The sequence below is a fragment of the Curcuma longa genome, chromosome 14 (genome assembly GCF_044706935.1).
Source record: "Curcuma longa cultivar G26 ecotype Majalengka, Jawa Barat chromosome 14, ITB_CL_G26_1.1, whole genome shotgun sequence".
Classification (NCBI taxonomy): Eukaryota; Viridiplantae; Streptophyta; class Magnoliopsida; order Zingiberales; family Zingiberaceae; genus Curcuma; species Curcuma longa.
Genome location: NC_133874.1, coordinates 10,720,448 through 10,732,718, shown reverse-complemented (window position 1 = coordinate 10,732,718; position 12,271 = coordinate 10,720,448).

Below are 12,271 nucleotides of genomic sequence, written 5' to 3'. Positions count from 1 at the left end.
CTGATGCATTTTCATTACCATGTAGTGGAAAGGTATCTTGGTTTGATAATCACCGTAAATTTTTGCCACTTGAACACCCTTTCAGGAGAAATAAGAAAAATTTTCTAAAGAATGTTATTGTTAGAAAACTACAACCAACAATGAAGTCAAGTGCAGAAATCATTGACCAAATAGATAGTTATGAATTTCTACCAGTATATGATCCTAATTCTGAGGAGATAAATAAATACATTGTTAGGATGTGCAAATGTGGTTGGAAGAAAAGAAGCATTTTCTGGGACCTGCCGTATTGAAAATATTTAATAATTTGACATAATTTAGATGTGATGCATGTAGAGAAAATTTTTTTGATAATATCTTCAATACAGTGATGAATGTTCCTGGAAGAACTAAAGACACCTGCAAATTCACAAGATGAATTAAAAGGATTGGTTAACAGACCTGAATTGCATCAGAATGAAACAACAAATCAATATCCAAAGACTTGTTATACATTAGACAGAGAAGGTAAACAAGCTTTATGTAGTTAGTTGAAACAGATAAAATTCCCTAATGGGTATGTTGGGTTCTTCGGGCCGCAAAAACCGCTTTTCGCGTGCGGAAACCCCGAAAGCCGCCACCGGATCCGTGCGAAAAATTATAAAATGCGCAAAACACGTTTCTACCTAGATCTACTCTAGATCTACAAAGAAGGAAGAGTTATACCCTTGTCGCGTGCCCTTCGCGTATCCCGCTTGCTCCGTTCCTCGTCGGATCTCAAGGTAGTAAACTAACTACCTCTCTATGGTATCCACACAAGCAAATAGGTGGAGAAATCCTTCTCTAGAGTGTGCTAGCACTCTTGGACAGAAGGTTTTCGTGCAAGGAGAGGAAGAGAAGAGGAAGAACAAGCAAGAGGAAGAAGAGGGAGTAAAGAGCACTTTACCCTCTTGGAAATGCAACTCCTCCACTAGCATGTATGTGGCCGGCCACTTTAGGAGCTTTATACTCCTTCATGGAATACCAAGGGTCATCTCATGAGGTGGCATATCATGAGGTGTCAAAGATGAAGTGGAGCAACATAATTGGCCACAAAAGCCTAGTCATCCAATGAGGTGGCAACAAAGACAAGTCACCATGACTCTTCACCTCCCTCTTCCACATCATTAATTCAAGTCAACATACTTGATGATGTGGATCATCATTGACCATCTCTTGGCCGGCCCCATGCCATGTCACCATGACATGGCATTTGGTCAAGTCAAACTTGACTTTAGTCAAGTCAAACTTTGACTTTCTTCTTCCTCTTGATTAAGTCAAACTTAACCACTATCTCTTCCATGGTTGATCAAATCCAACCATTGATTCTAGTCAATTTAAATTTAATGAATCTTTATTCATTAATTTAAATTGATTTAATGAATCAAATCTTAATTAGACTCATTCAACACTTGAATTAAACTTGAGTCCAACTCAACTAGTCTAACTTGGATTACTCTTAACCCAATTTGGTTCATCTCATGAAACCAATCCTCTTGGTCCATCATATGGACCTAATCTCCATCTAATTGCCCTTAGTGTGTGACCCTATAGGTTCTTGTAACGTTGGCAATGCCCTAAACTCATTTAGGTGCATAAGTAGTGAGCGGTATCTAGCAACACATCACTACTACCCAAGTTACAAGAATGTTGAGATCCAACATCACCTTGTGACTACTAATTGTGACTCTCACAATATATGATAATGTCCTTCTATCCTTGACATCTAGAATGATCAAGCGAGGCATAGACCGTGTCATCCTCAAATCATTCTATATCTTGAACTCCAAGTAGACTCACTCTAATCAAACGAGCTCAACATCTCATGTTGACTCATTTGGGCATGGCCATGCACTTAGTGGTCTCACTCTATCAAGAATGAAGATGTCACTCCCGTCATATAGGAGGGATAGATCCCATCTACATCACTCACATCCCTCCGCATAATTCGTTACATACCCAGTAATCGCCTTTATAGTCCACCCAGTTACGGGTGACGTTTGACGAAGCCAAAGTATGCAATTCCTTATGTAGGGAACCATGGTGACTTCAGGTCCAAGGACTAATAGTCATACTAATAGTCACATGAGAAAGTATATGACACTCATATAACGATCCATGATACTTCTCATGGCGGGTCATTCGATATACATTCTCCAATGCATACCCATGTGTCAACTTGATATCTCATATCCATGACTTGTGAGATCAAGTCATCATGTTGACCTACATGCTAGTCTCTATGCATTAACATTGTCCTTGAATGTTAATACTTGACTAGGAATAGTTTAGTGTAGTGTTCTCTATATCATCTCACTATCGATTCAACCAATCAAATGATATAGATATGAACCTACTACACAAGGACGCTATTATACTTAGTTTATTTGGCACTAATACAAGTAAGTATAATAACCACAAAAGTAATGCCTTTATAAAATATAGAAATATGATACATGGAGTCCATACATCAATCATCAAATCACTAACAGGGTATGCTTCTAATATGGCCCAATGCGTGGATATGAATAGGTTAAAAATGTTTGGAATGAAGAGTCATGATTGTCATGTGTTCATGCAAAGACTTATGCCAATAGATTTTGATGACCTTCTACCTAATAATGTTTGGCAAGCACTTACAGAATTGAGTCTATTTTTCAGAGATTTATCTGTCAGGTGTATTATGACGGTCGATATGCTTAAGCTAGAAATATATAGATATTCCTATCATATTATGTAAGCTTGAGCGTATATTTCCACCAAGTTTTTTTGATTCAATGGAACATCTACCAGTTCACCTACCTTTTGAGGCACAATTAGGTGGTCCTATTCAGTATAGATGGATGTATCCATTTGAAAGATTTTTGAGAAAATTAAAGAATAATGTTCGCAACAAAGCCAGAGTTGAGGGGTCGATATGCAATGCTTATTTGGTTGAAGAAGCAACTTCTTTCTGCTCCTCCTATTTTGCTGATACTATCAACACCAGACATCGCAAGAATTTCAGAAATTATGATGATACTCAGCCAATTGACCCTACAATGCTTTCTATTTTCATGTTTTCTAGCAAACCATTTGGTGCTTCTAATTCAAGATGGTTAAATTAACAAGAATATCATGCTGCAAGTACATACATACTCTTGAATTGTGAGGAGATCAAACCATACATAAGGTGATATAATCAACTAGTAATCCCTGTTTAGTTATGTTTGGTATCCCAATTATTTTTTATTTCACTTTTCATCCATTTCAGCCTTTACGAGCAACAACTTCATTATCAAAATACATCCATCAGTCAAAGTGAAGTCCAGGAAAAGTTAGAGACAAAATTTGCACTATGGTTTCAAATTTATATAAGTTAAAGAATAAATAATTTTTCAGACAGAAATATCAATTTTTGATCTAATTTATATCATATTTATTATTATAGGTGAACGATCATAGATTATCAAACGTGGATGATGGAAGGATAATCAATCTTGCATCTGGACCCCTCTGTAAGATACAAGTATATTCTGGTTACTACGTTAACGATTTTAAATTCCACGTGACATAACGGGAATCACAAAGATTGACCTTTAATGTTGGTGTTTACGTAAAAGGATCTATCAACAACAATAACTCAAAATTTGATTATTACGGGGGATTCGAGGAAATTATTGAGATTGAATATTCTATCTAACCCATAAAAAGATGTGTGTTATTCAAATGTTCTTGGTATGATCCGACTCCCAGAATAGGAACCAGAATACACTCAAACTACAATTTAGTTGAGGTTAATGCAAACAAAAGATTTAACAAGTTTGAACCTTTCATTTTTACGGTCCAAGCAGGTCAGGTTTTCTATCTTGAATATCCGACGAAGGCAAGAAGAGTTAGTGAATGGTTAGCTGTTTGTCATACGAAGACTCGTTCAACCATAGAAACACCGAACTCCAACATAGCACCACTCCATGATGCATTTCAAAATGAAGAAGTAGAGACACATTTAGTAGATTCTCATATTCAAAATTCATCTGTTTTACTTGTAGATGCTAATGTATCTTACCAGGAGATAGATAATGGAGAGATGTCGAGCAATGAGGAGGTTGTTGAACTAACTGAGTCTAGCGAGGAGGATCAAGAAAATATCAATGTTGATGATTTAGATTGTAACGATGAATGAAAACTGCTTGTAGCGACTTAGATTTCTCATGTTGCTTAACTTTTATTTTTTTTACCTTGTCATACTATAGCATTCATATGTTGATTGCTCATGTTGCTCATGAAATTGAGACTTTTTTGTACCCTGAAAATAGGAAATTCATGTGTTCCATACTATTTGAAAGTTAGATAGTACTTTTAAGGAGTTTCTCTTATGAGAACCGATTTATGACTGAACTACTGCTAGCACTTTAAAAATCCTGATTCAAACTCTCTTAATGACTATTTCTAGTAATGTCGCTATTTAAGTACTCGTAGCTTCATTCACGAAACCATAAAATAACTTGGTTAAAATTTTAGGAGTATCATACCAGTCCATGTATGTTCCTATAAGTCCACGTTCATATAGGATACCAAGTGTGTTGTTCTTATTATCAACAGGAACAACATTCATAACCCAAACAGGATATTTGGACACAGCAGCAACAAAGTGCCACTGTGTCTCAGAATTTTAGAAAAAAACATTCATAACCCAAATAGGATACAAGGATGTTGGGCATAAAAAATTGGTGTGTAGTTTAGCATTACAATTAAGTTATTAATTTTGTGTGTAGTTTAATAATAAGTATTTGTGTGTAGTTTAGCAAGTTATTAATTTTGTTAACTTTTCATTGGTTTAGCTTGCAGAAACTTAGGTACGGAGAAAGTCGAGCGTAAGACATAACGAATGAAAAAGGTTGCGCAGGGAAGTGAGCCGACGGGCTCGGTGCAATCCGAGGGACACGGAAGCTACGGAAGAGTACGACGGTGGAGCGAGAAGGACGTGCACGAAGTCTGAGGGACGAGAAGCCGGGAGAAAGCACGCTCGAGGGGCAAAAGGCTGAAGTCGGGTTCGGGTGAGCCTAACTGCGGTTGGCCAGAAATCACCCAACCGAAGATTCTACAAAAAATCAATAAAAGTCAAACCATTGACTTTGACTATTGAAATTGACCATTGACTTTGGGCGTTGACTTTGACCAGAGAAGAAGACTTAGAGTTGGACCTTTTGGGCATGACTTTTAAAGAAAAAAGAAAAAAAATAAGATTTATTTTTATCAGGTAAATACTTATTTTTTTATTAAGGATAATTCTCTTTATCTTTTATTAAAGATAAAATTTATCCTTATTTACTCAACGGCTACGATTAAGTCTATCTCCGATCAAAGGTTAGGATCGCATCAACAGATCAATGGTCAAGAGAAAGTTCAGCTACGATCAACGATCCAGATCTATTCTCTTGAGCTATAAATAAGACTTAGAGTTTTAGAAGTTAAATCATCAATTACTTTATCATTTTCTCTCTAAGTCTCTCTGCTACAATTGTAAAGGCTTCTCCGCCTAAAGAAGTTTTGTTTGAGCGTCAATTGCCTTGGAAGCAACGACCGAGTTGTAACCAAGTTTTTTTTTAAAACAAAGTGTCTATCCTGCAACCTTGCTTAACCGTCTATTCACCCCCCTCTAGCCGATCCAACAATTTTAAAATGCATTTTTAAAGAATTTTTTAAAGATTTACAAAAACTAATTTTTAAAATAGTGTTTTTAAAAAAATAAGTTTGATCTTGAAATTAAAACTCCTCCTTAACCTGACACAATCTTAGGGCTTCTTATCAACCACAAGGAATCCCACTTTTGTATCTCAGGGGTTGATCCAAATCAAAAGATTAATTTTAAAATAGTTTTCAAAGACTTTGAGACATATATTTTTGAAGAAAATTTTGAGAAATATTTTCAAAGAAAATTTTGAAACATATTAAAAAGATATTTATTGTTTTTCAATTATGACCTCCCCTTAACTGGATACTTCCTTAGGATATCCTTGTTGACCACAAGAAATCTTTACATATGTGTCTTAGGTTCTAGAAGTAGTATTGGCCTAGAGGTTCTGTGTTTAAGTGTTGGTTAATTAATTTTTAAAAATTTTATAGTATAAGTACACTCAGTAAATATGAATTTTAAATAAATATCAAATTTTAAAAAATTATTTAAAAAATAACAATTTTATAGATTTTAAAAATCTTCTAAAACATTTTAATTTAATGGTCATTATCCTTTCACCTACTCTAGGTGTCGCAATACATAGCATACAAGATTGCCTTATGAGTTTTGTGAGATGTTTTATTAATTTTATCTTTATTAATTTAATTTGAGTTCTAAGAAATATTTGACCTTGTATTAAAGCAACCGTTGACTAACTAAGTGCATATTTCAAGTTTCAGTTTCTAGGTCATGGCGAGGCATAGAGGTCTTCTTAGATATCGAAACAACGATCACTTTCTAAGACAAAGTTAATTCACAAAATTGAACACTTAGTCAATCTATTGGTAAACTCTGATCTAATTAGTATAGGATGTGGTGACGTAGCTTTGGTCAGTTCAACTTAGTAAGTAGACCAAGTAGGGTACTTCTTACCCTATCTGATAGCTTAGACCAAATTTTTCTAACGTACTATTATCTTGTCTCACTCTAGTACTATGTGGCAAGTGTCAATCAAGTCTATGTACTTATAACCTTTTTAAGTTAAGCAAAAAAAATAAACATTTATGATATGACATGGCATAACTAGACATTAATTAATCATATGCATGAACATGATAATATGCATGTGGCAAGCAAGTCAATCAATATTTTCTAATAATATATTAAATTCTTGATTTAATATATTTTGTATAAACTCACGAATATGTCAGTCCATTTTTGACATATTTGAATTTTATTAAATTTTTTATTTATTTGAGTAATATTTTATTAATTAGTATCATAATTATAGGTATTTTCTTATAATTAGGTTTATGAATTTTTATTTTTTTACTTATGTTTGATATTATATTATTTTAATTATTAATTTATTTTTATAATTTTAAATTTATTAATTTTATTTTTGTTGTGGATTTAATTTTTGATTTTAGATTTAAATTTATGTTTCATAATTAAATAAAATTTGATGATAATTAATTTTAATATTAAATTTTAAATTTTTAAAAATTATATTAGACTTTTTCAAATTTGTAGATTTATTTTTTTTTTTATTTTTTAATTTTAGTATTTAATTTTAACTTTTTCAGATTTAATTTTAAAATTTTAACATTCATTATTTCATAATTAAAAGGTATGCGATTATAATTAATTTTATTAATTATGTTCATATTTTTAGTATTTAGATTTAGTTTTGAAAATATTATTGTATAAATTTTTAAGATTTAATTTTAAATTCTTAGTATTTGAATTATTAATTTTAGGATTTATCTAGTTAAGTTTTTCTTTTGAATTTAATTTTGAATTTGAGTTTGTATTCTTATCTTTTAGATTGTTTCGATTAATTAATTCATTATTTAATTCTGAGTTATTTAATTTAATTGAGTTTGAATTATTAAAATTAAAATTATTTTAATTATTAATTATTTTAAAATTAATTAAATTTGAATTAATTAAATTAGATTTATCTTGATTGAATAAGTTAGAAATCTTATCTAGATTTTTATTAATTTGATTAATATTTAACTTAATTTAATCTTATCAATTTTAATTTGATTAATATTTAACTTAATTTGATCTTTATCAATTTTATTATCTAAATTAATTAAATATAAATTATTATTAATAATTAATTTAAGATTATTTTTATTATTTAATTCTAAATTATTAATTAAAATTGATTTATTCAAATTAGATTTGTTCTTATTGTTGATTAGATTTATGTTTGAATTATTCAAATTCATATTCATTAATTTTTTTTAATTCTAAATTTTTAAAATTATCTAAATTAGAATTTATCAAATTATTATTTTTATCATCTAAATTTGTATTTTTTTAAATTATTATTTTTATTAATTAATTTTAATTTTTAAATTTCTAAATTAGTAGGATTTGACTTTTTTAAGGCATGCAAATTACTATCTACTTCAGTGCAGGAAAAAATTAATCTATCATGCATAGGGCATTTTCATACTTAAACATACTAACCTTCTTCGCAATCCCAAATTTTGTTAATCTTTTCGTCGTCTTCTTTTCAGGCATTGGTTCTTATAGTATCCGAAGCACGTGATGTACTCTTTGCTCCTATATGCATCGGTTGCTTCTTTATCGTCGGTGGTGTCGTTCGAATCTTATAAATAGGGCATTACTTTTTGTAATACCCTCTCTCCTTGCACTTGAAATAAATTATGTATAATTTAAAATAAAATGTTAAATTATTACCTTGCTCCCTCTCCATCTTTACCTCCTTGCTCCCATGGCAATTTGTCCTATCGAGAGTCAGCCAACTCTAATTGTAAGACCAATTGTAAGACCATTGCGGGATTAAGAGAGGGTATGAATCTCAATCCTTCAATCATTTCATTTGTTGTGTGTTGGTTTCTTTTTGAGAAAACTTACAACGAAATTAAATAAAATAAAACACAAATACACGAGGACTTTTACTTGGTTCATAACTCCATAGGATTAGTACATCCAAAGCTTACGCACTCAAACATGAATCCACTATTGGTCTCCTTTCCGGAGGCAGAGAATCTTGTCTTACAAATTGTAAGTACAAGCACAATATATGAAATTAAATGCAAACAATTAAGTATATGCAAATAAAAAAAGTCGGCCAATTCGGAAGTTCTGAGTGCAACGCACCATTCCTGGAACTCCCTTGGTCGTAGAACTTCGAGCATAGTTATTTTCTTTTTGAGCACGGAGTAGGAGACAGAAAAATTTCATGATCCTGAAGTTATTGCTCGACGTTGCATATAAAGACCCTTCCGAGTGCCCCGGCTCAACCTAATCTGATCTAATGTCGTCGAGCTTTATCCAACTGCGAGTCTTATCCTAGTCCAGGCACTTGGACCAGCCCAAGGTGCTTGGACTGTCCAGTAGCTTGGAACATGCTCTGGGCACCCGAATCTTATTCAACCCGATTTGATTCGAGTAGACTCTGGTTCCCTTCGGATATGGGTTGGTTGTATTTGTTTGCTTCTTTCTACTTTCTTAGTTTTATTTCTAGCTCCTAGTTCCTATAAGACATGCATACAACAAACAAGCAAGCAACCTAAGCCTTAACTATAATCTGTCTAACCTACTAAGTTTACCTAAGTATTACCATGTAGGTTTAACATAATAGGCTTCTCTACCTAAGGTCTCTCCCCCAGGATTTCCTTTTGCCAAAAATTTGATTACCCTTAATCTGTTTGGACTTACCCTTGCCTGACCTCCAATTAAGACTAGTCACTTGGTAGACTTCATACTACCAAGACTCAGTCACCTTGGCCCACTTGGACTTTCCCTTGCCTAACCTCCAATTAGGACTAATTACTAGGTAAACTTCTCATCGTTATGCATCCGATCACCCTTGACCTACTTGGACTTCTACTCAGTCTCGATCACTTGACCCCCAAGACTTTCCTTTTGATGCCCAATCCTCATTGACCCATCGACTTGCTAGACGCCTGATCTACTAACCCACCTAGACTTCCTCACCTGGTGTCCTTGATCCCCCTAAGACTTCCTTGCCTAAACTTCAGTTAGAACTTGCCTTGCTTAGCCTCAAACTATGACTTGCTTTTCCTAACCTCTAGCTTGGACTTTTTCCATTTGCCTAATCATCAGTTAGGGCTTCCCTTACTAGTCATCTGGTCAACTTTGACCTGACTAGACTTGATTCATATCCAAACATCTAGTCCTATTTGGATTAACCCTTGGTTAAACTGACCAAACACAGGTACATTATCAAATATTGAAACTCTAAGGGCTCACTACACCAACACAATGCTCTTTAGATGTTACACGTTGCAACTTCTTGCTTCATTCTATATATATAGCAACATAAGTGTAACATTTTTATTTCTTAGTTGTCGTACATTTTTATATTACTGTGTGTTTTATTTTTAGATTCTTTTAAAAGTTTCTCCACCTCTGAAATCTTTCTGGAAAAGAGTTAATCAAAATAAAAATTAATTAATTTATGTTGTATGTTCTGATCAAATACCATGGATGATCAAGCCATCAATCAATAAACGGATTGTCGTACACTCTCCCTTAGAGATAATTGTTAGAAGGGGTTAAGAGACTTGAAAAATACTTCAATAGAGAGTTAGAATGGTGTTGGGTGGATCACGACAAGCTACTTCGACACTCAAATTAGGTTACAAGAGAAATGAGATTAAGGACTTGAAAAAATTAGAGTTTTATGTGTGCATACCTATGCCCATAAGTATGGACAGCCTTTTATAAAGTTTTCAATGTATCCAATCTCTGAAACATCAATATTCGTTTAAGATATATTGTAAATACGTGCTACCATTTAGGGTATGTTCCGATATACATGCTCTAATTGTCTATGTCTTCCGAGATATTTTTCTTATTTTCTAGGGGAAACAATCTTAGGGTTTCATTGTTGGGACCGGTGCGTTCGCTAGAGGGGGTGAATAGCGATTTTCTTTCTTTCCTGCGAAATCGTTAGCGGAAGCAAAAGAACAAAAACAAGATAAAAGAAGACAATCGCTAACCCGTTCGATTTACTTGGTATCCACCTCTACGAGGTGACTAGTCCAAGGATCCACACACACAGCACCTTTCCACTATGAAAAACCTCTCCTTTTCAAAGAGCACTTTGAAGGCGGAGAAACCCTTACAAATCAATCTCTTCCTTGTACAAGATTAGTAGTGAGGTTTAGAGGAAGAGAAATGAAGATTACAAAGATTGGAGTTCGTGCAAGAATGAAAGAATGTGAATCACCCCTTCTCCAATCGTCAAACTGCGTTTTTATAAGATTTCGTACATCAGTCGACTGCTCCAAGGGCCAGTCGACTGATGGGCTTCAACGGCTCTTTAATCTGCATTTAATCTGCCAGTTGTCGCCCCAACGGTCATGTAGCAGTCGACTGCTCCAAGACCAGTCGACTGCACTCGTCGACTGTCGAGCTCGACTGATCAATGATCCACTCGACTGATTTTTCTGTGAACTCTGTGTGTGCTTCTGATCATCCACCAGTCGACTGCACCAATAGTGTCAGTCGACTGATCAAGCTGAAACTCCCCTTTCAGCTTCTTCTTCAGCCCTTAGCCTTGACGCAAGCCTTCAAACGCCTTCCACAAGCCTCGTGCCCTTCCTTGCACTAGCTTGAGACGTTTCCCTCAGCTTCGTCGTGCTAAGTCTTCCTTTGCCAAGAGGCCGCGCCTCCGGGACTTCACCTTTGCCAAGAGGCCGCGCCTCCGGGACTTCACCTTTGCCAAGAGGCCGCGCCTCCGGGACTTCACCTTTGCCAAGAGGTTTTCACCTTTGCCAAGAGGCCGCGCCTCCGGGACTTCACCATTTGCCAAGTCTTCCAACCTGGACTTTCCTGTGAACTCAATTCACACACGTTAGATCACCAACATTGCCTAACTTAAACTCATTTTAGCCAAACATTAAAATCCAATTCACTTGGGGCAAGATTGCACCAACAATCTCCCCCTTTTTGATGTTTGGCAAAAATTTATTTAAGTTAGGTCTTTAATACAACATTATAAAATAACAACAAATAATCACAGTGATAATAAATGAGTCATGAATCAATAAGCATGAATATCATCATAAAAGCATTAAAGTCTAACTTTAAACAACCATTCTCCCCCTTTTTGACAACCATAAAAAAGAATGCACATTTAAGGAGGTAGACATAAATAAGAGGTAGAGCTAAATCCCAATAAGGAGCCTTAGAGGTCAAGTTTGAGTAGTTTTGGCACGGGCTCCCCCTAAAATCGTACTTTCCTTAAAACAAGCACCAACAATTTGGTTAGGACATCTAAGTTATAGGTTTTGAACATTCCTATAGACCATAAATATGCTCCTAGAGCATGCATCAAATAATAGAGGGCAAAGGATGTCCAATTATCAAGAAACGGGTCAAAACAGTGACAAACAGTGACATCAGTCGACTGATATCTGAAGCAGTCGACTGATGTCTGAAAACTTATTTTTCATAAGTAATTCAGTTTTCATCCAAAAATTATGAAATTTTCATACTGTAATTACTTACATCATATATGATCATGGAAAAATAATTTGAAAAAGTTTTCCTTATTAAAATATTATTTTGATACTATGTATC